Source organism: Vulpes lagopus, chromosome 3 (assembly GCF_018345385.1).
Source record: "Vulpes lagopus strain Blue_001 chromosome 3, ASM1834538v1, whole genome shotgun sequence".
In the NCBI taxonomy this organism is placed as follows: Eukaryota; Metazoa; Chordata; class Mammalia; order Carnivora; family Canidae; genus Vulpes; species Vulpes lagopus.
Window position 1 is genome coordinate 145,490,347 of NC_054826.1, and position 22,375 is coordinate 145,512,721.

The following is a 22,375-nucleotide window of genomic DNA, read 5'->3' on the forward strand; positions in this document are numbered from 1 at the left end:
TAGGATCACGCCCTGAGCGGAAGGCAGATACTCAACCGCTGAGCTACCCAGGCATCCCTTAAATGTTTTTTAAAGTACTCAGTGTAGGACGCCTGGATGGCTCAGCGGTTGCCTTCTGCCTTCGGCTCAGGGCATGTTCCTGGAGTCGGGGATCAAGTCCCACATCCGGCTCCCTGCTTCTCCCTCTGCCTGTATCTCTGCTTCTCTTTGTGTGTCTCTCACGAATAGATAAGTGAAGTCTTTAAAAAAATAAAAAATAAATTAATTTATTTATGTGTGAGGATATTTATTGCAACAGAACTGAGGATTTCAAAGAGCTGAGATTAAAATCTGATATTGACTACTTGTTCAAAACTTTAAGGTTCCCGTGGCTCTTTACATTTTAAACATGTCTATTTGCATGCAACTAGAAAAGTTGACCCCAAATATTGCCTCAGTTTCCTGGATGTTACTAAGGAGTGTATGTCCTTTTACTTTATGTCTTGAGACCCAGCCTCACAAAACGTGACATCTTTTCATAGGATTTTTTGGTTTGCAGTTTATTTCATTTATTCCATTCATTCAATGAACATTTATAATTATCATCATTGGTATTAAAAACAATAGCTCACATTTATTTTTTTTTTTAGATTTTATTTATTTATTCATTAATGAGAGACAGAGAGATAGAGAGCGGGGGGGGGGGGGCAGAGACACAGGCAGAGGGAGAAGCAGGGTCCATGCAGGGAGCCCGATGTCGATCCTGGGTCTCCAGGTTCTCGCCCTGGGCTGAAGACAGCGCCAAACTGCTGAGCCACCTGGGTTGCCCTGCAGTTCTTTAATTAAATGCCTTCTTTTTGCCTGGCATTGGGGAGGATACAAAAATAACCTGGCCCTAAAGATATATAAATAATCCATATATGGTTCTGTGCTCAAAAGGAGGGTCAAGACACCAGGTTAGGTAATTCTTGGGCTTAATAAGTGATTTCCCAACAAGGAAATCAAGGAAGCTTCGTGAAGAAGTTGGCATTATATTTGAGCCTTTAAGCAAAGGATTTGGTTATCTGGAGAAGGAGGGACATTCCAGATAAAGGCAGAAAGGTAGAGATAGGACTATGCAGGGCATGTGCTAGGTCCTGGGTACAGTGCGGCTGAAGCACATGGTACATGAAAGGAAGACTAAGGAAAGAAGGCTTAAGGGGCAGATGCAAAGAATGTTCCATCGTAAGGACCAGTGAATCATTTATCCCAACACACTCATTTTACAGATGAAGGTACTAAGGCCTACAGAAAAGGGAAATCTCTTCAGTTATTCAGTAGTGGGGATAGAGTTACATCTCAAGCTCTCTTGGCTCCCACAATTGAGCTTCCAGTTACACTGGGACAGATCAGAAAATGCCTAGAAGTAGGTGGTCATCTCAATGCAGAGGGGAGCTACTGAAAGTATTAAGGAGAATGTGACTAGCAAAGGTGAGGCAAGGACTAAGATATTTTGAAGGATCCTAGGCTAAGTGACTGGGAAGCTGGAAATTATATTTTGAGAAATGGCTTCTGTTAACACACAGAATCAGATCTAGAACAACATGATTAGTTCAATTAAAAACAAGCAGTTGTTCTCAAAGTAACTTTTTGATTAATGTAACCTCTTTTAAAACCTCAAGTTATTAGACATCTTCTAGTTTACAACTAGGTTAAGGAAGTTTGGGGCAAGTGGGCACAGTCTGTAACGGGTATGAAGTGCTCAATTTGCCTCCTTGGATTCTTTGTTTCTGCCTTTGGATGACAGAGTCAATCACTTGAGTCCACATCTTCATATACTTTGTATTCTCTTTACATCTGAAAAAGAGATAAAATATTGACTCCTTTTTAATTTTTTAAAAATATTTTATTTATTCATTAATGAGAGAGAGAGAGAGAGACACACACACACAGGCAGAGGGAGAAGCAGGCTCCACGCAGGGAGACCGACGCGGGACTCGACCCCGGGCCTCCAAGATCACGCCTCGGCAGGCGCCAAACCGCTGAGCCACCCGGGCCGCACTAAAGTTTTTTTTACTAGAAGCTTATTTTCGTTACATTTATTTTTAGTTCTACTTTGCTGGGAAGCAGCATATCCCAGTACCTCGTAAAATAGCAAAGGGGATCAACCTAAGAGGTCACCCTTGGACACAGACACAGAGAACCTCCCTAATCAGCAGTGTGAATCTCATCCCTCTCGTCGGGAGAATTACAGACCAGCGATGCCCCCTCACCATCACTGGCACTCTCAGGGGGAGGCAAAGAGCGGAGTGTCACACTGTCTGGGTTCCAATCCCAGCTCTTTCACTCAGGAATCCCTGGGTAAGTCATTCACCGTTTCTGAAGCTGATTCTCTTCTGGAAAATAGAGTTGGCTAATAACTCATCTTGAGGTTGCTCTATTGCGAGAACTGCTAGACAGCGGGCCAATAATAGTGGTCTCGGGGCCGGGGGCATCGTAAGCATCTTGCTCAACCTCAAGCTATAGGACTTGTCTGGCCCACACCTGAGGACAGACGAGCTGCTCAGCAAGCAGCAGGGCAGCCCGGGTGGCTCCGCGGTTTAGCGCCGCCTTCAGCCTGGGACGTGGCCCTGGCGACCCAGGATCGAGTCCCACGTCTCCCTCTGCCTGTGTCTCTGCCTCTCCGCAGCCTCTCCCCCCCCCCCTTTAATAAATAAAATCTAAAAAAAAAAAAAAAAAAAAGAAAGAAAAGAAAAGAAAGCAACAGCAATTCTCTAAGGAATTGTCGGCTCCCGAGGGCCTAGTGCCCTTGTTTTAGATGCGCTCTAGAACTAAAGACGTAGCCAAACTTCGCAGTTTGCTTCTGGGTAAACTGGAGAACATAACCAAGAGCCTTTAAGAAAAAGCGTCTATTTCCACATCTCTGATTTATGTAAAACTATCCGCCCAAAGCAAAACAGACCCTTTCTCTCTCCCGCAGGCTGGCCTGCTTCCCAGCTGTTCCGGTTCCCTGCGGGGATTGTTACAGGCTCCACACGCTGCGCGGGAGCGGTGCAAAGTAAACAGCGCAGGCAGGCAGGCACCCCACCCACCATTTTATTTTCCTAAATCACTCCTTTAGCTAATATTTCAGGGACAGACACGCGACGCATCTGGCTCCAACCAAATATTTTCAGTCAGTCAGATTCCAAGGTAAATATTTGCCACTTTGATTGCAGGAACCGAGGTAGCGTGGGCCGCGGAGCCACGGACCCGCCTCCGACCACTGCCTGCCGCCCTACCCGTGAGCCCCTGCGCGGGGCCCGCCCCCGCGCTTCCGGTCTTGCGCGCTCGGCTTGGCGTCCGCGCGTCTCTGAGGCCTGTGCAGGCGGTCGTCGTCCGGGCGAAGCCTGGTAGAGGCGGGTTGTGGGGTTTGTGAGCTGCTGCCTTTGCAGAGATCCTTGCATTTTTAGTAAGTGCTGTCTTTCCTTACTCTTCACGACGGACTCGGACTCGTCGAAAGGGTGCTTATTGTGGGTGAGAAACACCGGGGGAGGGTTAAGGAGGTCTCCGAAACGTGATTTGGGGGGGTGGGGGTGGGGAGTGGGAGATGTCCCCCTGAAGCCGGTACCTATTACTTAAATTGCGAGACTTTAAGAGACTTTATTTATTTGAGAGAGAGAGAGAGAGAGAGAGCACACACATGAGCTCATGGGGGTGGGGGGTCACACAGGGAGAGGGAGAAGCGGACCTCGGTTGTGCAAGTAGCCCCCATGGGGAGGGCCTGGCTCCTGGCTGAGTCCCAGGACCCAAGATCATGACCTGAATGGAAGGCAGACCCTCCACCGGCTGAGCCACCCACGTGCCCCAAGAGACAACGTTGGCCCAAGGTTTTTTGTTTTGGGTTTTGTTTTTTTAAGATTTTATTTATTCATGAGAGACACTCACCGAGAGAAAGAGAGAGAGAGAGAGAGAGAGAGAGAGAGAGCAGCAGAGACACAGGCAGAGGGCGAGACAGGCTCGATGCAGGGAGCCTGATATGGGACTTGATCCCTGGTCTCCAGGATCACACCCTAAACCGCTGAGCCACCCTGGGCTGCCAGGCTCAAGGTTTTTGAGCTACAAGAGTGCCCAGGGCTTTGTGTCTTATCATGTCCTTTGCACCCCTGTGAGAATGAATATATTAATTTTTTCTTATAGATGCACATTTTATGCAGGAAGAATAATAAAGAGGGATGAAGACAGGAAAATGGCAGGTGAGGTGGTTTTGCTCCGTTCTGTGGCAGGGTTCTTAACCTTTTAAGAGTCGTTTGGAGACTAAAAATTAAAAGCTGTTTTCCCAGGAAAAGATTTGTGAACACAGTATTTTGCCTATAATCTGAGGAGATTCACGAATCTCCAGAACCTATCTGCAGAGTGCCATGGAGGAGCCAGGGACCCAAGGTTAGGAAACCTTGAATTTTAGCTACAGCATGCCCTCAGGGCATGCACCTGACATTCCTTGTCAGGCAAGACTAGGGTGAAAAAAGTGAGGCATTTGTCTTGGGCACAAAATTTAAGGGGACATCAAAAAGTTCAGAAATCAAGATAAATAATGTTTTAATGCAATATTTTGAACAATCAAATCTTCAAACTTGTGGCTTGTCAACCTTTTTTTTATAAAAAGAAATTATTGGAAATGGGTCCAGGATTAGAACAAGATGGAGAAGTTAAGGCTGTACCATTGCAAGTTCAGATTCTGTCTTTAAAGTTTTTTGGTTTTTTTTTTTAAGATTTTATTTATTCATGAGAGACAGAGAGAGAGAGGGGGGCGGAGACACAGGCAGAGGGAGAAGCAGGCTTCATGCAGGGAGCCTGATGTGGGACTTGATCCTGGGTCTCCAGGATCAGGCTCTGGGTTGAAGGCAGCACTAAACCGCTGAGCCACCCGGGCTGCCCTGTCTTTAAAGTTTTTATATTTTGTATATTTTTTAAATTTTTAAATAGTGCATTAAAATACTGTTTTGAAGGATGCCTGGGTGGCTCAGTGGTTAAATGTCAGCCTTTGGCTTGGGGCATGATCCTGGGGTCCTGGGATCAAGTCCTGTGTGGGGCTCCTGGTGGGGAGCCTGCTTCTCCCTCTGCCTGTGTCTCTGCCTCAGTATCTCTCATGAATAAATAAATACAATCTTGAAAAAAAAATACTGTTTTGAATACTGAGCTTTTTTGATCCCTCTTCTTTAATTTTGCGCCTGGCACTGGTGTCTCCTTTGCTTACCCTAGCCCTCAGCCACGCTTATGTCCAGGATGCGTTCAAGTAAAAACCAAATGTAAGTGATCACTTGCTGTGTCCTAGGCCCTGAGCTCCCATATTTCCAGACAGCAGATATAGTGGGAAAAACTGATTTATCAAGAGGGTTGATGTTTAGTCTGTTATATCTTGCTGGGTGACCTTGGCCAGGTAACTTAGCTTTTCTGAGGCTCTTAACTGTAGAATGAGAGGGTGAGACTGGGTACTTTCCAGGCCTGGCAGTCTGTGGTTTTATGACTTTGAAAAAGGCAACTAAGCCAAATTGTTCCCTACAGAAGAGGGTCCTCAATATGCACCCAATTCTACATCCCAGCTCTCTAGGGTTCTCTTGATTTGCATTCTTGATGGGGGGGTTTTGCATTCTACAGACTCATTTGTCTCAGTGTGAGGGCTTTGACCATCAAATCTCTTCAACTTGAGTACTGATTGCTAGAATCACAGATCTTGAGAGCTGATGAGAGGAAAGTGCAGAGATGATTTTGTTTTAAGGAAAATGAGGCTCAAACAGATGAAGTCAGTTGGCCAAGGTGGCAGTCTCAGATTTAGGACTAAAACCCCAGTACCTGATTGCCATCCGGTTTTCTTTTCACTTCACCTTGGTGGGATATGATGCATGCCTTTCTACTTCCCTCCAGAGACTCTCCTAAAAGTACTTTGAATTCTCTCATAATATTCTCTTTGATTCCTATGTTTTATTAGTCTCCTTCTTACGATGGTGCTCCTAGTGCTGGAGATTGAAAGCCAAAATTCTTGATCACTGTCTTATCCTTAGGTCTTCTTCCCTCTCCCAGCATCATTTTTGGATTTAACTTCTGTGGGGAATTTTTTTTTTTAACTGCTACAAGGTATATAATCTTAGAAAGCTAACTTCCTCTGTGTTTCTTTTGAAAGATATTTTTAAACACGGAGAGTGATGCATAACGATCTGTAAGGTAAGTACTGTTATTATTCCTATTTTACTAATGAAGAAATTGAGGCACAGAAGGCTAATTAACTCGCCCAAGATCTTCCTGCTAAGAATCAGAACCAGCATTCAAATCCAGGCATCCTGACTCCAGGGACTGTGCTTTTGTAACTAGCACACTGTGTGGCTTCTCTTGTGGACCATTCCACCTGAGCTTGAACAGTTCCAGTGTGGGAAGCTATGTCAGGAGATCCTAGTTCTGTTGCTGGGCAACCCCTTCTATGGGAATGTCTTCCCTTCTTTTTGTTGGCACAAGCCATAGACAGTTATCCGAAATGATTTTCTATTGTCTAAATGAGGTAAAAAGGTGAGTGAAGAACATAAGGTAAAATCTCTCAGTCTGTCCTGCCTCCACCGAACATTCCTGACCCACTCATTTCTAGTTTTGTGGGCTTCCTGAAAAGACACAAAGTTCCTTCTTTCAGTTTTGTATCTATTGAAAGTAAAATACCCATCCTGTGTGTTTATACCTTGTTCTGGGAAAGATTTAGTTTGGCCCACATGAATTAGAAAGTATGATTAAGTAGCATAAATTAAAAGTACATGACACGATCCAGCAATTTCACTTTTAGGCATTTTTTCCTTCAGAAATAGTTACAGGAATGTACCAGGATAAATATTCAAGGGATTTTATTTCATTTTTGTAATTGAAAAAAAAAATTGTAGGCAATTTAGATATGCATCAATAAGGAAATGGCCAAAAAAATAATAAATTAATGAAGTTTTGAGAAGATTTCAATCTAAACTTGAACTGGAGGATATGAAATGGATGCTCATGCATGCTCCCTCAGAAGAATGGAATTTAATGGAGAGACTGATTATTTGTAAATGCCTGATTTACAGACGATTGAGACTTATCTCCTGACCAGTGAACATCCACCAAGAATCTCCCGGATTGGCCTTCTCCCTCTTTGCAGTCCTTATTCATAAATACAGCCTGCCTCAAACCCTCAAATGACTCACCTATAGCTTGTTTACTGCATGTTTTTCAAATTGAAGTTCCTCTGCTATGCCCAAATAAACTCAAATTTCTGATAATTTGACCTTGCCTCAGTTTACCTCCTTGTTAGGTTGATAGAATACCTTTCTGTGTAGTATTAAGATAAACTCCATTATTTGCTCTGAAAAAATTGTTATAATTTAAAAAATTATCCCAGTGGCAGTACATCAATTTAAAGAAATACTTTTTTCTGGGCAGCCCGGGTGGCTCAGTGGTTTAGCGCCGCCTTCAGCCCAGGGCCTGATCCTGGAGTCTCGGGATCAAGTCCCATGTTGGGCTCCCTGCATGGAGCCTGCTTCTCCCTCTGCCTGTGTCTCTGCGCTTCTCTCTCTCTCTCTCTCTCTGTGTGTGTGTCTCTCATAAATAAAATCTTTAAAAAAATACTTTTTTCTCATTTCAAAAGGTTATTGAAGAAAATATGGAAAATAATAAGTGTAAAGAAGGAAACAGAACCTGTAATTTTATACCCTAAAGATAACCACCGTGAACATTTAAATTTATTTCTTTCCCATGTTTTTGTTTTTAAGATTTTAAAAAATTTATTTATTTGAGAGAGAGGGGGAGAGCACAAGCAGGGGGAGGCGTACAGGGAGAGAGAGGGACAAGCAGACTCCCCACTGAGCAGGTAGCCGAAAGCGGGGGTCCATCCCAGGACTTTGGGACCATGGCCTCAGCTGAAGGCAGATACTTAACTTACTGAGCCACCCACATGCCCCTCCCATCTTTTTCCTATGTGCAATACTTTTTTAGTAGATTGTGGTAAAACTTATGTAATATAAAATGTTATTTTAAACATTTTTAAGATACACAATTCAGTGGCATTAAGTACATTCACATTATTGTGCACTTATCATGACTAATCCATCTCCAGAAGTTTTTCATCCCAAACCAAATTCAAGTTCAGTCAACAATAATTCCCCCAATATTCTCTCCCCCAGCTCCTGGTAACCACTATTCTACTTGCTATCTCTGGATTTCACTACTCTAGTTATTACCTCATGTAAGTGGAATCATACAATATTAATCCTTTTGTTTTTGGCTTATTTTACTTAGTATTGTATTTTTAAGGTTCAGCCATGTTGTAGCATGTATAGGAATTTCATTGTTTTAGGGCAGAATAATAGTCCATTGTAGGTTCGTACCACATTTTATTTATTCATTGATGGACATTTGGGTAATTTCTACCTTTTGGTTATTGTGAATAATGCTGTTATGAATACTGGTGTATAAATATCTGTTCCTGATTTCAATTCTTTTGGATATATGTCCAGAAGTGGCATTGCTGGTTCATATGCTAATTCTGTGCTTAATTACTTGAGTCCTACTGTACTGTTTTCCACAGCAGCAACACCATTTTAAATTCCTATTAGGAGTGCACAAAAGTTCCAATTTCTCTGCATCTTTGCCAGCACTTGTTATTTATTATTTAAAAAATATAATCTTTATTCTAATGGGTGTGAAGTGGTATGTCATTGTGGTTTTGATTTGCATTTCCCCAGTGATTAGTGACATTGAGCACCTTATCAGGAGCCTATTGGCTATTGTTTGTGTTCTTTGGAGAAAAAGCTAATCAAATCCTTTGCTGGCTTTTCAACTGGGTTTTTTTGTTGTTGAGTTGTAAGAGGTTTTATATGTTCTCAGTATCAATCCCTTATCATATATTTGATTTGCAGATATTTTCTTCCATTTTGTAGAGCAATGTGCCTTTCTATTGGTAGTGTCCTTTAATGCGCAAAAGGTTTTAATTTTGAAAAAGTCTGGTTTATTTTTTCTTTTGTTGTTTGTGCTTTTGGTGTCATATCCAAGAACTCATTGCCAAATCCAATGTCATGAATACTTTCCCTATACTTTCTTCTAAGAATTTTATAGTTTTAAGTTTCACATTTAGGTCTTTGATCCATTTTGAGTTAATTTTTGTATATGGTGTAAGGTAAAAGTCCAATTTCAATCTTTTGCATGTGGATAGCCAGTTTTCCCAGCACCATTTGTTGAAGAGACTTTCAACAAGTCTATGTTTTTATGCTTTAGTGCTTTTTAGATTCCATGCTTATTCCTGTTGGAACCTAGGCTGCTTCTCTGGGTTTTCGTCACCCTTGCTGGTTTGTGTTCAAGGGAATGTAAAGTTATTTGACTGGGAACATAGGAAAGATATAAGAACTTGAATCTAGTGCAGATGCATGGTAGACAGCAGAGCCTGGTGAAAGTGATAGTTGAAATATTGACTATAGAGAGCTTGCTGGAACCTTGGCTAAACCTGTTTAATTTGTTGTGAAATGGAAATAGTGGATAAGACCACCTTATTTTACCAAACAATAGCATAAATCCTGGAATATTATTATGGCCAATAGACATTATTGTCGTTAATGTTTATGAGGAGAGTACCCTGTGCTGCTCTTTCTTGAATGCTTCACATGTATTATCTCATTTAATACTCAAATTACCCTTAGGAGGTTAGTGCTATCATTTTCACTGTTTTATCATCTCTGAGCTGCTTCTGTTGTTTGTAAAATGAAGAAAATTATATCTACCGTGCAGAATTATCAGGAGGATTAAATGAGAATAGTGAAAATAAAGGGCCTGTCAAAGAAGATTCTTAACAGATGGTAGCTGCTTTCCCTCAGTCCAGGAAGTGATTTCAGTAAGCACAAACGATTTTGCTTTGTTCTAACAATCTTGAATTTCCTGATACTTCCACTTTAAGGTAATTTATAATGATTATACTGATCAGATAGGAAAGTCTGATACCATTTATTTATGAGACAGGAATACTTTATAATTACCTACCTGCAAGGCTGAAGCAAAGAGACTGTTTATGATCAGACGCTAGGAAGACTTCCGTAGACACTCATCTAGGGAATGAAGAAGCAAGAACCTGGCAACAGCTGGCTATGTATTATGCTCCAATATATTAGTGACATTTTAACACTCATCATTTTGGCTGATAAAGTCATTTCCCTAAATCCTTTTTCATTTTACTACCTGTTCTCACCTCTTTTATCTTTTAAAATAATGATTACAGTGAAGATGTACGATTGCCTGAGACCAAACTAGAAAAGCAGAGCTTAAATTAGTTAATACATTAATAAAGTCTTTAGTGTTGCAGTTATTCTGAGTCACAGGTTCTGGATATTATTTGGACAATGGTTATTTGGATCCAGGTTGCACATTTTTTTTTTTTTTTGGTTGCGGCTAATATATTAACTGGCAGTGGGATCAAGTCCTGCTCCTCAGAGGCAGCTGGGCCGTCCCTTGGAGCCTCTCTAAAATCCCTTCACTTATTGTTAATTGACTTCCTAATTCCCCACAGCAGCTGTTGTAAACCTTTTCCACTCTCCTCCATCCCTTTAATCTCCCTGTTCTCCACATGCTGAATGGCAGGTGATCATGCATCCGTGATCAGGTCTCCTTCCCACTGCTTTTCAGTCCTCTGCCATCTTCACCTCATCCCCAGGATCCCCTTTATCTCTGAGAGCCTGGCTCTTTCAATTCCCTCTCCTAACTTCAATCTTTGCTCCTCTTTTCCCTTCACACATAAACAAACTCATGTCTTCTTCAACCATATTTGTCTTGAAGTTGATTGTGTTCTTTTTTCATTACTGGCAAGCTCTAATTTTTTTTTAAATTCCAAAAGTAATATAGTAGTAGAAAATTGGGAAATACAAATAATCAAACATGTTTCAGACTTTCTAGTCTCTGACAGCTCCTAGAAGAGACGTGTTTCTCTTCCTTTACATAATACAGTGTAAAGACTTTAGGTCTTTACACTGTATTACACTTTAGGCAAGACCCCCGTAATCCTGCTTCTAGAGGTAACCACGAATGTTAACATTTTGTATTATATCCTTCCAATCTATTTTAAGACTTTGAGATTAACTTAGATTTAAAGGGCATTCTGGATGTTCTCTTCTGTAACTTGACACTTTTCCCGTGTCAGTATTTTTCTCCAGCATGATTTTGAATCATTGCATTAAAATTTCCATTGTATGGGAGTACCTGGGTCAGACTCTTGGTTTGGCTCAGGTCGTGATCCCAGGGTTGTGAGATTGAGCCCCGTGTGGGGCTCTGCGCTTAGAGCAGAGTCTGCTGAAGATTCCCTTCCCTCTGCCCCTACTCCCTGCTCTTTCTCTCTAAAATAAAATAAATACATCTTTAAATAAATACATCCATTGTATGGGTGCACTGTCATTTAGTTATTTTAAATCATAATCATAAGATTATTTCCAGGGATCCCTGGGTGGCGCAGCGGTTTGGCGCCTGCCTTTGGCTCAGGGCGCGATCCTGGAGACCCGGGATCGAATCCCACATCAGGCTCCCGGTGCATGGAGCCTGCTTCTCCCTCCACCTGTGTCTCTGCCTCTCTCTCTCTCTCTGTGACTATCATAAATAAATTTAAAAAAAGAAAAAAAAAAAAAAGATTATTTCCAGTTTTTGCTATAATTAACATAACAATATAACCTTTGTAAATCTTTGCACATAGTCCTAATTATTTCTTTAGTACAAATTTCTGCAGGGAAGTTCCTGGATGTATATTTTAAGTTTTTGGATACATATTTTATTGTAAAATATAAACACTTTGATAGAATAGGCAACTGTCATCACTTCAACTTTTATCTCCTGGTTACTGATTTCTAAGCAATCCTGGCTTGTCCACCATTGTTGAAGCTGCTCTGTCAGAGGTCAAGGTCAACATCAGTTACTAATCACTGTCTTCTCAGACCCTATCCTGCCTAATCTCTGCAACAACTGGCATTCTGTATTTTCCTATTAAAGACTTCTACCTCTTTGGTAACACATTTTCAGGCTCTCTCCTGTTTCTTTTTGTTCTGTGTGATCTTTTCCTTATTCTCAACTTACTTCAGGTTTTCAACTATTGAGTTCATGCTAATGATATGTAGATCTCAGACAAATCTGACCTGAGTTGGGGTCTCCTGGCCTTTCCATCTCACATCTCCCCACTCTTCCCTGACTGCTTCCTCCTCTCCCCATCCCTACATGTACTTTACACGTTAGTCATTCTAAACTACTTGCATTTTTTTGCCTTTGATCATTTGGTGCTTGGTGCTGGGAAATTCCTTCTCCCTTTCTTCACCTGATAAAGCTTTACTTCTCTTTCAAGATTCATGTCTTTTGGGAATCTCCATAACAACCTCCATTCCCACTCACTGTCTTATGCCTTTTTGCCCTCTGGCCTGGCCAAGTAAAGTGACCCTCCTCTGTGCTATCAAGTTGGGGCTTCTCTTTTTGTGCTGTGTTATAATGGCCTTTTTCTAGGCTGTAAACTCCTGGAGCACAGGATTTGTGACTTTGAGGATTATATTCCCAGAGTGTAGCCTGGTACTTGTCATCTAGTAGAAACTTACAGTGAATATCTTCATCCCTTTGTCAAATCAAATCTGATCTTCCTTTGGGGATCTGTCCACTGCCTTCCTCTTGAGCCATGGGTTTGGGTGGGACTGACCTAATCCCACCTGCAGGGGTAGGTCTTTACTGGCCACATTACCCAATTACAGCAAAGGAGAAGAAATCTTTTTTTTTTTTTTTTTTAAAGAAAAACTTTCTAGTCTCTGACAGCTCCTAGAGGAGACGTGTTTCTCTTCCTTTACATAATACAGTGTAAAGACTTTAGGTAGAATTCTTTATCCATTTTGCTAGTGTGAAGAGGTGCCCAGAAATGTCTGAGGGCTGTATGCGGAAGATGAAGCTGCTATTCTGAAGGACAGAGACAAAGAGTGAATCAGCATATGTGTATATGTATGTATTAGTATTATTTTATTTAATACTCATGTGTGTTATATTTCTTTTTTTTTTTTTTTTAATCATTTGAGAGGGAGAGAGCAAGAGAGCCAGTGCACAAGCAGGGCGAGTGGCAGAGGGAGAGAGAAGTAGACTTCCTATTGAACAGGGAGCCAGATGGGCTCAATCCCAGGACCTGGGGATCATGACATGAGCAGACACCTAACCGACTGAGCACCCAGGTGCCCTGTGTGTTACGATTCTTATGTGCCAGGTGCTGTTCTATGTACTTCATATATAAAAACTCATTTAATCATATCAATTTTATGAAGTAGGTACTATTATTATCCCTATTTAATGTCAGAGAAAACCAATATACAGAAAAGTTAGGTAACTTGCCCGAGGTCACCCAGCTCATAATGACGATTTGAAGCTGGTCTTGTACCGTGGCACCAAAGAAGGGCTTAAGAATAGAGCTTTCTCTTGGGATGCCTGGGTGACTCAGTGGTTGAGCTTCTGCCTTCGGCTCAGGGTGTGATCCCAGGGTTGAATCTCACATCGGGCTCCTTCTCCCTCTACCTGTGTCTCTGCTTCTCTCTCTGTGTCTCTCACGAATAAATAAATAAAATCTTTAAAAAAAAAAAAAAAAAGAATAGAGCTTTCTCTGAAGTCACACATCTATTCAGTGTGATATCCTTTCTTCATTGTGTTTGAAATCTAATTATCTGTAGGTCCTGTACCTGGATGCAGAATGAGGGAGTTATGCAGGCATGCCTTAAGTTTTTTTTACCCATGGCTAATTAACACAGAGCCTGTGATCTTTGAGCAAGCTTTTTACATCAGAAAACCAGATTTTTAAATGTTCCCCGCTCAGAAAAAGCTAGATAGGGATCTATCTCTTCATGTAATTTATTGGCTCATGGAATGTGAGAGTTGGAATGGAACGTTAAAAATTATTCCCTCTGGCCCTCTAAGTTACTGATGGGAAAACTGAGGCCCACTGAGGAAGTGTGGGTTGCTCAGGGTCAGAGAGAGAGTTAGGGCTGCACCAGGATGCATCCTTTCCCAGGATGCCCAGGTGTTTGCTTATACTGGTGGTGTATAATAACCCTTTCCATTTGAGGAGACTTCTTAGAATTCAACATGTACCCCACCAGGCTGAGAGAATAGTGACAAGATTTGGGTCCTGCACCGCTGAAACTAGAAAGCAAAGGGTAAATCTTGGCTCAGATACAGCCATGAGCAGGATGGAGGCTCCATTGCCTATCTCTCCCACCTAGGGTCATTCAGAGTGACACTTCCCAGGAAACCTAGAGATCTTTTTTTTTTTTTTAATTTTTTATTCATGATAGTCAGAGAGAGAGAGGCAGAGACACAGGCAGAGGGAGAAGCAGGCTCCATGCACTGGGAGCCCGACGTGGGATTTGATCCCGGGTCTCCAGGATCGCGCCCTGGGCCAAAGGCAGGCGCCAAACCCCTGCGCCACCCAGGGATCCCCAACCTAGAGATCTTGATGGGCATGTCAGGGTCACTTTTGAGTCCTCAATTCCTTGATCTCTCACTATCTGTTTTCCTTCATGGCCTCTGTCTCAGTAAAGGTACCACCACTTACACAATTCTACAGTCTTGACACCCTTGACTACTTCTCCCCATCCCCATGGTCACTTCTCTGGTTTAGAACTTCATCACCTGCAGTAGCCTTATAACTGGTCTTTCTGCTTCCAATTTGCCCCACTCGAAGTTGTTCTATGCATTGTAGCCAAAATGAACTGTTTTTACATGTTCAAAAATATACTTTTAAATTATAAAATTGACACACACTTGTCACAGTTTGAAATGATGTAGTGAGATATAAAAACCTGAAAGAAAAAAAAAAAACCTGAAAGAGTCCCATCTACCATATTTCCAGCTTCAAGGTAGGTAAAACAATTTGGTATATTTCCCATCAGACTCTTTTCAATCCTTATCCAAACATAATTGGGCATCTCCTAAAGGCTATGTGCCACTTTATTTTCCACAAGCCCAGAACTGCCCATTTCTTTGCACATTCCAGGGTCGAGGTCCTTTCCTTAATTTGCTCATGCTTTCACCTCTGCTTTTTCCTCATCTTCCTTCCTCCACCTGACACCGACTTATCCTTTAAGACTTACCTCATCTGGGTGACAGAACGTGAGAGATTCCTAACTCTGGGAAATGAACAAGGGGTAGTGGAAAGAGAGGTGGGAAGGGGGTTGGGGTGATGGGGGACGGGCCCTGAGGGGGGCACTTGCCGGGATGAGCACTGGGTAATATGCTATATGTTGGCAAATTGAACTCCAATAAAAAAGATAATTTAAAAAACTTACCTCATCTGTCATCTCCTTCTGATGCCCCCAAACTCAGTGGGCATGTTCCCTTTTACATCTAAGTTATTGTGCCATATTATTATAAGGTCTTCTGTGCTGTTTTCTCCCACTGGAGTAGAGATCCTTGAGGAACAGTCTGTGTCTTATTCTCCTTGATATTCCCCCAAACTTGCCATAAAACCAGGCAGTGTTCAATTCACATAACTAAGTGATTGTAACTGTTATTACTGCATGAGTCTCCTTGAGTTGAGAAGCAGTTATTCCAAGCAGACAGGACTATGAAGCTTCCTGGCAGTCTGTTTGCAACAAGAATAGGAGACAAGATAGGGTCTGAAGAACAAGAGAAAGGATCCAAGATAGGGGAAAGAAGCCTGGTGGCATCAAGGGAAGGAAAGGAACTAATACTTATGAAGAATATTCACATTTAACATCTAATATATGTTATTATATCTAATCTTCTCAACACTACCATCCCCATTTTACAAATAAGAAAATTGAGGATCAGGAGTAAAGTACCTTGCCCAAGGTCACACAGTGAGTAGCAGAGCCAAGGTTCAAACCTAGTTCTGTGTGAGTTCAGAGCCCAAGCTCTTACACACTCTGCACATTGGTGATCAGGTGGGTATGGTATGGTTAACACTGGCCATTTCCCTAGAACCTTCGTGGGTAGTTTGGAAAGGTTTGTATCTGGGAGCTTCTAACAGGGAACCTATAGGCCTTCAACCTCTAGGGAGATGGTGAGTGAGAAACCCAACATTTAGATCTTCAGACACTGTGGGTCTTTTCACCTCTAATTGCCTTGAAAGAGGTGTTAAGGCTCCAGGGTTTATGCTGGAGGGAGTTAGTCTCCCAGGCTTCTGGAGAAGGCTAGCAAAGGCTTTGGGAAGTCTCACTCAGCCAGCTTTCTCCAAATTTCCCTCAGGTAGCTGTGACTCCCTTTAGTTTCCTAGCTTCTCTCCAGCCCTCTGTCAGCTCTAGTTGCTGTGTCATTTTGGGATCTGGTAGTGGGGCAGAGACATCTCTGGAGGCCCAGAAGCCTGGGACCCAGCCCTTTATGTCTAAGCTTTGGGTGCTTTTTGGTAGTTGTGGGTTCCTTGAGATTGGGGAGGGCACTGCAGAACAGGAGTGGTAGGCTAAGGGACTGTTAAAGTAAGAAGCTTATCCAGGGATGAGGCTGATTAACAGGGGATGCTGGTCCTTCAGTCCATAAATGTTTACTGATACTACATAGGTATTATTTGGTCTTTGAGGGTGAGGATGCAAGTCTCTGCTTTAGGCACACTGAAATACTAGCAGTTTCTACCTGTGTCCTGTGTCTGTTATCCTCAGAGCTTTATACATGCTATTTGCTCTGCCTGGAATGCCTTCCACCTCTCCTATGCCCTGCTAATTCCTTTTTGTTCTTTAGGTATCAGCTTGCCTGTTGTCTGACTCTCCAAGGCTGGGTAGGGAGCATTTGCTGGTTTTGCAAATGGCTTCTGCACTTCCATTTTCCCTCTTGCAGGAAGTTCTTAGACTCCCCATTTGGGAAATTCATTCTTCCCCCATAGTTAGCCTCCCGGTTAGTATGATGGACACCCTTCTCTCTAGCTCCAGGCAAAGGTCTGATTGTTTAAGTCAGTCATCATTTCCCATTCTACTTATTAACTATGATCAGTTCAGGTATGGGAGTATACTCAGAAACAGTGAACCAAGGAGAAGCTAGAGGCCTCAGGAGTTACCAGAAAAGCCACCTTCTTTTCTAGAGATGGAATGAAGAAGGATGTAGATATGGGTGTGAGCAACCTAGAATTTAATAGAGGAGAGGCGGATGAAAGATCTAAATGTGAGACAAGATCCATCAAAATCCTAGAGGAGAACACAGGCAACACCCTTTTTGAACTCAGCCACAGTAACTTCTTGCAAGATACATGCACGAAGGCAAAAGAAACAAAAGCAAAAATGAACTATTGGGACTTCATCAAGATAAGAAACTTTTGCACAGCAAAGGATACAGTCAACAAAACTAAAAGACAACCTACGGAATGGGAGAAGATATTTGCAAATGACGTATCAGATAAAGGGCTAGTTTCCAAGATCTATAAAGAACTTATTAAACTCAACAGCAAAGAAACAAACAATCCAATCATGAAATGGGCAAAAGACATGAACAGAAATCTCACAGAGGAAGACATAGACATGGCCAACACGCACATGAGAAAATGCTCTGCATCACTTGCCATCAGGGAAATACAAATCAAAACCACAATGAGATACCACCTCACACCAGTGAGAATGGGAAAAATTAACAAGGCAGGAAACCACAAGTGTTGGAGAGGATGCGGAGAAAAGGGAACTCTCTTATGCTGTTGGTGGGAATGTGAAATGGTGCAGCCACTCTGGAAAACTGTGTGGAGGTTCCTCAAAGAGTTAAAAATAGACCTGCCCTATGACCCAGTAATTGCACTGTTGGGGATTTACCCCAAAGATACAGATGCAATGAAACGCCGGGACACCTACACCCCGATGTATAAAGCAGCAGTGTCCACAATAGCCAAACTGTGGAAGGAGTCTTGGTGTCAATCGAAAGATGAATGGATAAAGAAGATGTGGTTTATGTATACAATGGAATATTCCTCAACCATTAGAAATGACAAATACCCACCATTTGCTTCAACGTGGATGGAACTGGAGGGTATTATGCTGAGTGAAATAAGTCAATCGGAGAAGGACAAACATTATATGGTCAATATAAATAATAGTGAAAGGGAATAGAAGGGAAGGGAGAAGAAATGGGTAGGAAATATCAGAAAGGGAGACAGAACATAAAGACTCCTAACTCTGGGAAACGAACTAGCGGTGGTGGAAGGGGAGGAGGGCGGGCGGTGGGGGTGAGTGGGTGACGGGCACTGAGGGGGGCACTTGACGGGATGAGCACTGGGTGTTATTCTGTATGTTGGCAAATTGAACACCAATAAAAAATAAATTTATTATTAAAAAAATAATGGAGGAGAGGCTTAAAGGGGTGAGTCTGGTGAGAATACAGGCTGGGGAACTTAGCCTCAGTCATTAAAAATAGAATATTTTGGCTTCCATATTTACTCTTTACTCTTTCAATTTTTTTCAGGGTCTTGGACAAGAAAGAGGGAGGCTATTCATGGAGGACCTTTTGGAGCTCCAAGAAAATCTTTGCATACACACACAGACACACACACACATACACATACACACATGATCTTTAGGGTCATTTTAATATACTCTTTGGATCATGTTTACCTACTTTTTAATAAAAATTAACTTTTAAAATTTGTATTGTAAATATTTTCCCATATATTCTCTCTGGGGCCTTTGTGGTAGGAAAGTTGTAAAGGTTTTTTTTTTTTTTTTTAAGATTTTATTTATTTATTCATGAGAGACACAGAGAGAGAGAGGCAGAGACATAAGCAGAAGGAGAAGCAGGCTCCATGCAGGAAGCTCGATGTGGGACACGATCCCAGGACTCCAGGATCATGCCAAAGGCAGATGCTCAACCACTGAGCTACCCAGTAATCCCAAGATAGTTGTAAGGTTTATATCTTTCATCTTTTTTTTTTTTTAATCTGGCACAGATCTATTTAATTGAGGTGGGCGGCAGGATGTTCCATTATGAGTGATTAGTCCAGGGGTCTGTCAACACTAGTTAGAAGAAGCCATCATCATTCTTTCAGGAATAGCCTCCATTGGTGGCTGTGGTGTGAGGGGGCACGATGGATCCCTGGATGCTGTGGATAGACTTTTTCTTAGAGTTCATCCAGTGTCTGATGTTAGCTCAGGAATTGATGGAAGATAGCAGAGGAAAGGGTAAAAATACTTTAGAGAATTGGGTCTTGATGATTCCATGGGCATTCTGGATAGTCTACTGGTGTAACAGTATCTCACTTTGTTCTTGAATGTCCCTGTGTGGTGGTTGTTCAAGGCTGCTAAGCAGAAACCCAGGTCATCCTTTGGTATCTCAGGATCAAAAAAATAAATCACCTCATGGAGTTGATTTGAGCTGAACTGACTCCAGGGTTCCTTTTGCTGAGAAAAGTGAGTTGGGTTCTTATATGGTAGTTTCTTGGAAGCCCAGAGTTTTCCCCAAGTAGGAATCATTATCCAATGTAGGGCCCTGGAAAGGGTCTCTGGTGAAAGGCATGGTAAAATGCAGAATGAGATGCTGGTGTGAGAGTCTTTCATCTTGTTTAGAACCTCCACTTTCCAGTCTTTGTTAGGAAGTTCTCCCCTATCATCAGTTTATAGAATGGTCTCTAAAGTTTTCTTGCAATATTTTTTTTCACTGTTTTGCTCTCATATTTTTATCTGTTTGGATTTTTGTGTGTGTGTAATATATAAGATTAGAGTCCACTTTATTTTTTCCCATCTGGATAAGCAGTTGTACCAACATCATTTATTAAATAGTCCATTTTCTTCCCACCAAATTAAACTTCCACATATAGCATGTGTTAACTTTTCATAAATATGGCTGTTGGTCATAAAAATCCATAAATATGGATTTTCTATTTTGTTTTACCAATTTTCCATTTCTGTTTGACCTTATATGTTAAGGCAAGACTCTGTTCTGTGATTTTCTTTGCTATTTTCAGCCATTTATTTTTCATATGAATTTGAAGATAATTTTATGAAATTTCATTAAAAATATTGCTTGGATTCTAACTGGAACTAATTCAATGTGCATACTAATTTGAGGAGGCTTACTTTTTAAATTAGTAGGTCTTTTCCCCCAAGAACATAGCATAACTTTCCACTCTCAAGATCTTGTATATTCCAGTACATTTATTTCATTTAAGCCTCTTTCTTTTTTTTTTTTTTTAAGATTTTAATTATTTATGAGAGACACACAGAGAGGCAGAGACATAGGCAGAGGGAGAAGCAGACTCCCCGTGGGAAGCCTGATGTGGGGGCTTCATCCCAGGACCCTGCGATCATGACCTGAGTCAACCAGATGCCCCTGTGTCTTTCTTACTAAATAGATCTCTAAATGTGTTATGATTTTGGATGCTTAAATATAATACTTTACTCATTTCCTTTGCTAATGCTTGTCAGTAGAATAAAGTTAGAATTTTTTAAATTAATTTTTTTTTTAAGATTTATTTATTCATGAAAGGCAGAGAGAAAGAGAGGCAGAGACACAGGCAGAGGGAGAAGCAGGCTCCATGTTTTGGAGCCTGATGTGGGACTTGATCTGGGGACTCCAGGACCATGCCCCAGGCCGAAGGCAGGCGCTAAACCTCGGAGCCACCCAGGGATCACCCAGAATTTTTTTTAGATATTTATCTTTTAGTCAGCCACCTTACCAAAGAATGTAAGGTCACACGGTGAGATTGGTTAATGGGTGGGAATTGAATGTGTTGGGGTCTGTGGGGACAGGAGTGGGTTGGCCTGGAGCCTGAGGGTATTAGGAAAGTAAGGGGGCGCCTGAGTGGCTCAGCAGTTGAGCATCTGCCTTTGGCTCAGGGTGTGATCCTGGAGTCCTGGGATCAAGTCCCACATCAGGTTCCCCTCAGGGAGCCTGGTTCTCCTCTGCCTGTGTGTCTGCCTCTGTGTATGTCTTTCATGACTAAATAAAATCTTAAAAAAAAAAAAAGTAAGATCAAGCACAAGAAGAATTGATTGTGTGTTCAGGGCATTGTGTCAGTAGGAGTCTGTTCCACTATGAGCAACTGTGAGTAACAGAAACAAAAAATAATGGAGTACATGGAATAATGTTTATTTCTCTCTTACATAAAGAAAGAAATCTTTTGTAGGCAATTCATAGTCCCAGACTACTAGCTATATTCTGCTATCCTTTAGTTGTAGCTCTCATTATTATGGTCTAAGATGAACTCCAGGCATCACATCCAAGTTCCAGTAGGAGGATGGAGCAAGGGAGGAAAAGACAAAGGGCTCATCATAGATACATCATAGGAAGTTTCCCAAATGCGGCCACACAGTAATTCTACTCACCTTGTTAACCAGAACTGAATTATACTGTCGTGTCTAGCTCCAAGGGATGCTGGGAAATATTTTTATTCAAGATCAAAAAAATTTTTTTAAAGATTTTATTTATTTTTTCATGAGAGACACACAGAGACAGGCAGAGACAGGCAGAGGGAGAAGCAGGCTCTCCCCAAGGAGCCCAATGTGGGACTTGATCCCAGACCCCGGGATCACGTCCTGAGCTCAACTGCTGAGCCACCCAGGCATCCCTCAAGATCAAAATTCTAAAGATTATAAGGATTTTTATTCCAAATCAGGATTCTAAAATGGTGATAACAGACGTATTGGGATTGGGATATTGGGATTGGCAACCAGCAGTCTCTGATGCAGGTATATTTGTGGGGACGTGGGGGCATGTACTTTCATTTGTAGCTCTCAGCTGCTACTGCAGAAAGCAGAAATTGAATGGAGCATGGTGCAGAGGATTGGGGGACAGCAGAAGAATAGGCATGGAGGGTGTGGTTAAGAGAACAGTTTAAGTTTGGTTGGAAAGAAAAGATGGCTGTCTGGGGGACATGGACTGGTAGAAAGAGGAGGGATCAAGGGATTAGTGATCTTAGAAAGGCTAGATGGCTGGGAGGCTATGTCAGAAAATGCCTTATTTGTGGGGCAACTGGGTGGCTCTGTCAGTTAAGCATCCTACTCTTGTTTTTGGTTCAGGTCATGATCTCAGGGTTGTGAGATTGAGTCTTGTGTTGAACTCTGTGCTGGGTGTGGAACCTGCTTAAGACTCTCTCTTTCCTTTTTCCTCTGCTCACTGCCCCTGCTCACACACTCTCTCTTCCTTCCTCTCTAAAAAAAGAAAAGAAAAGAAAAGAAAAAGTATCACTACATAATGAATAAGCCAATAATTTTAAAAAAGATTTTATTTATGTATTCATGAGAGAGACAGAGGCACAGGCAGAGGGAGAAACAGGCTCCATGTAGGGAGCCAGACATGAGACTCGATCCCAGGTCTCCAGGATCACACCCTGGGCTGAAGGCAGCGCTAAACCACTGAGCCACCTGGGCTGCCTGAAGTTTTACATTTTGAACAGTGACTTAAGTCTACAAGATGTAACATCTAGGTATGGTGAGTCCACACAGATCTCTGGGGTCAGGTTGTCTTAGGG

At 42.0% G+C, this 22,375-nt stretch overlaps 1 long non-coding RNA gene and 1 pseudogene across 1 annotated transcript; one reads left to right on the forward strand and one right to left on the reverse strand.

Moving 5' to 3' along the window:
• Positions 1-3,296: 3,296 nt before the first annotated feature.
• LOC121487897 lies at positions 3,297-18,512 on the forward strand. The gene is made up of 4 exons (XR_005986929.1): positions 3,297-3,474; positions 4,138-4,193; positions 6,119-6,159; positions 18,376-18,512. It is a non-coding gene; the product is annotated as an uncharacterized LOC121487897 (long non-coding RNA).
• A 415-nt stretch (positions 18,513-18,927) lies between these two features.
• Positions 18,928-19,422, reverse strand: LOC121486423 (annotated as a pseudogene).
• Positions 19,423-22,375: the final 2,953 nt, after the last annotated feature.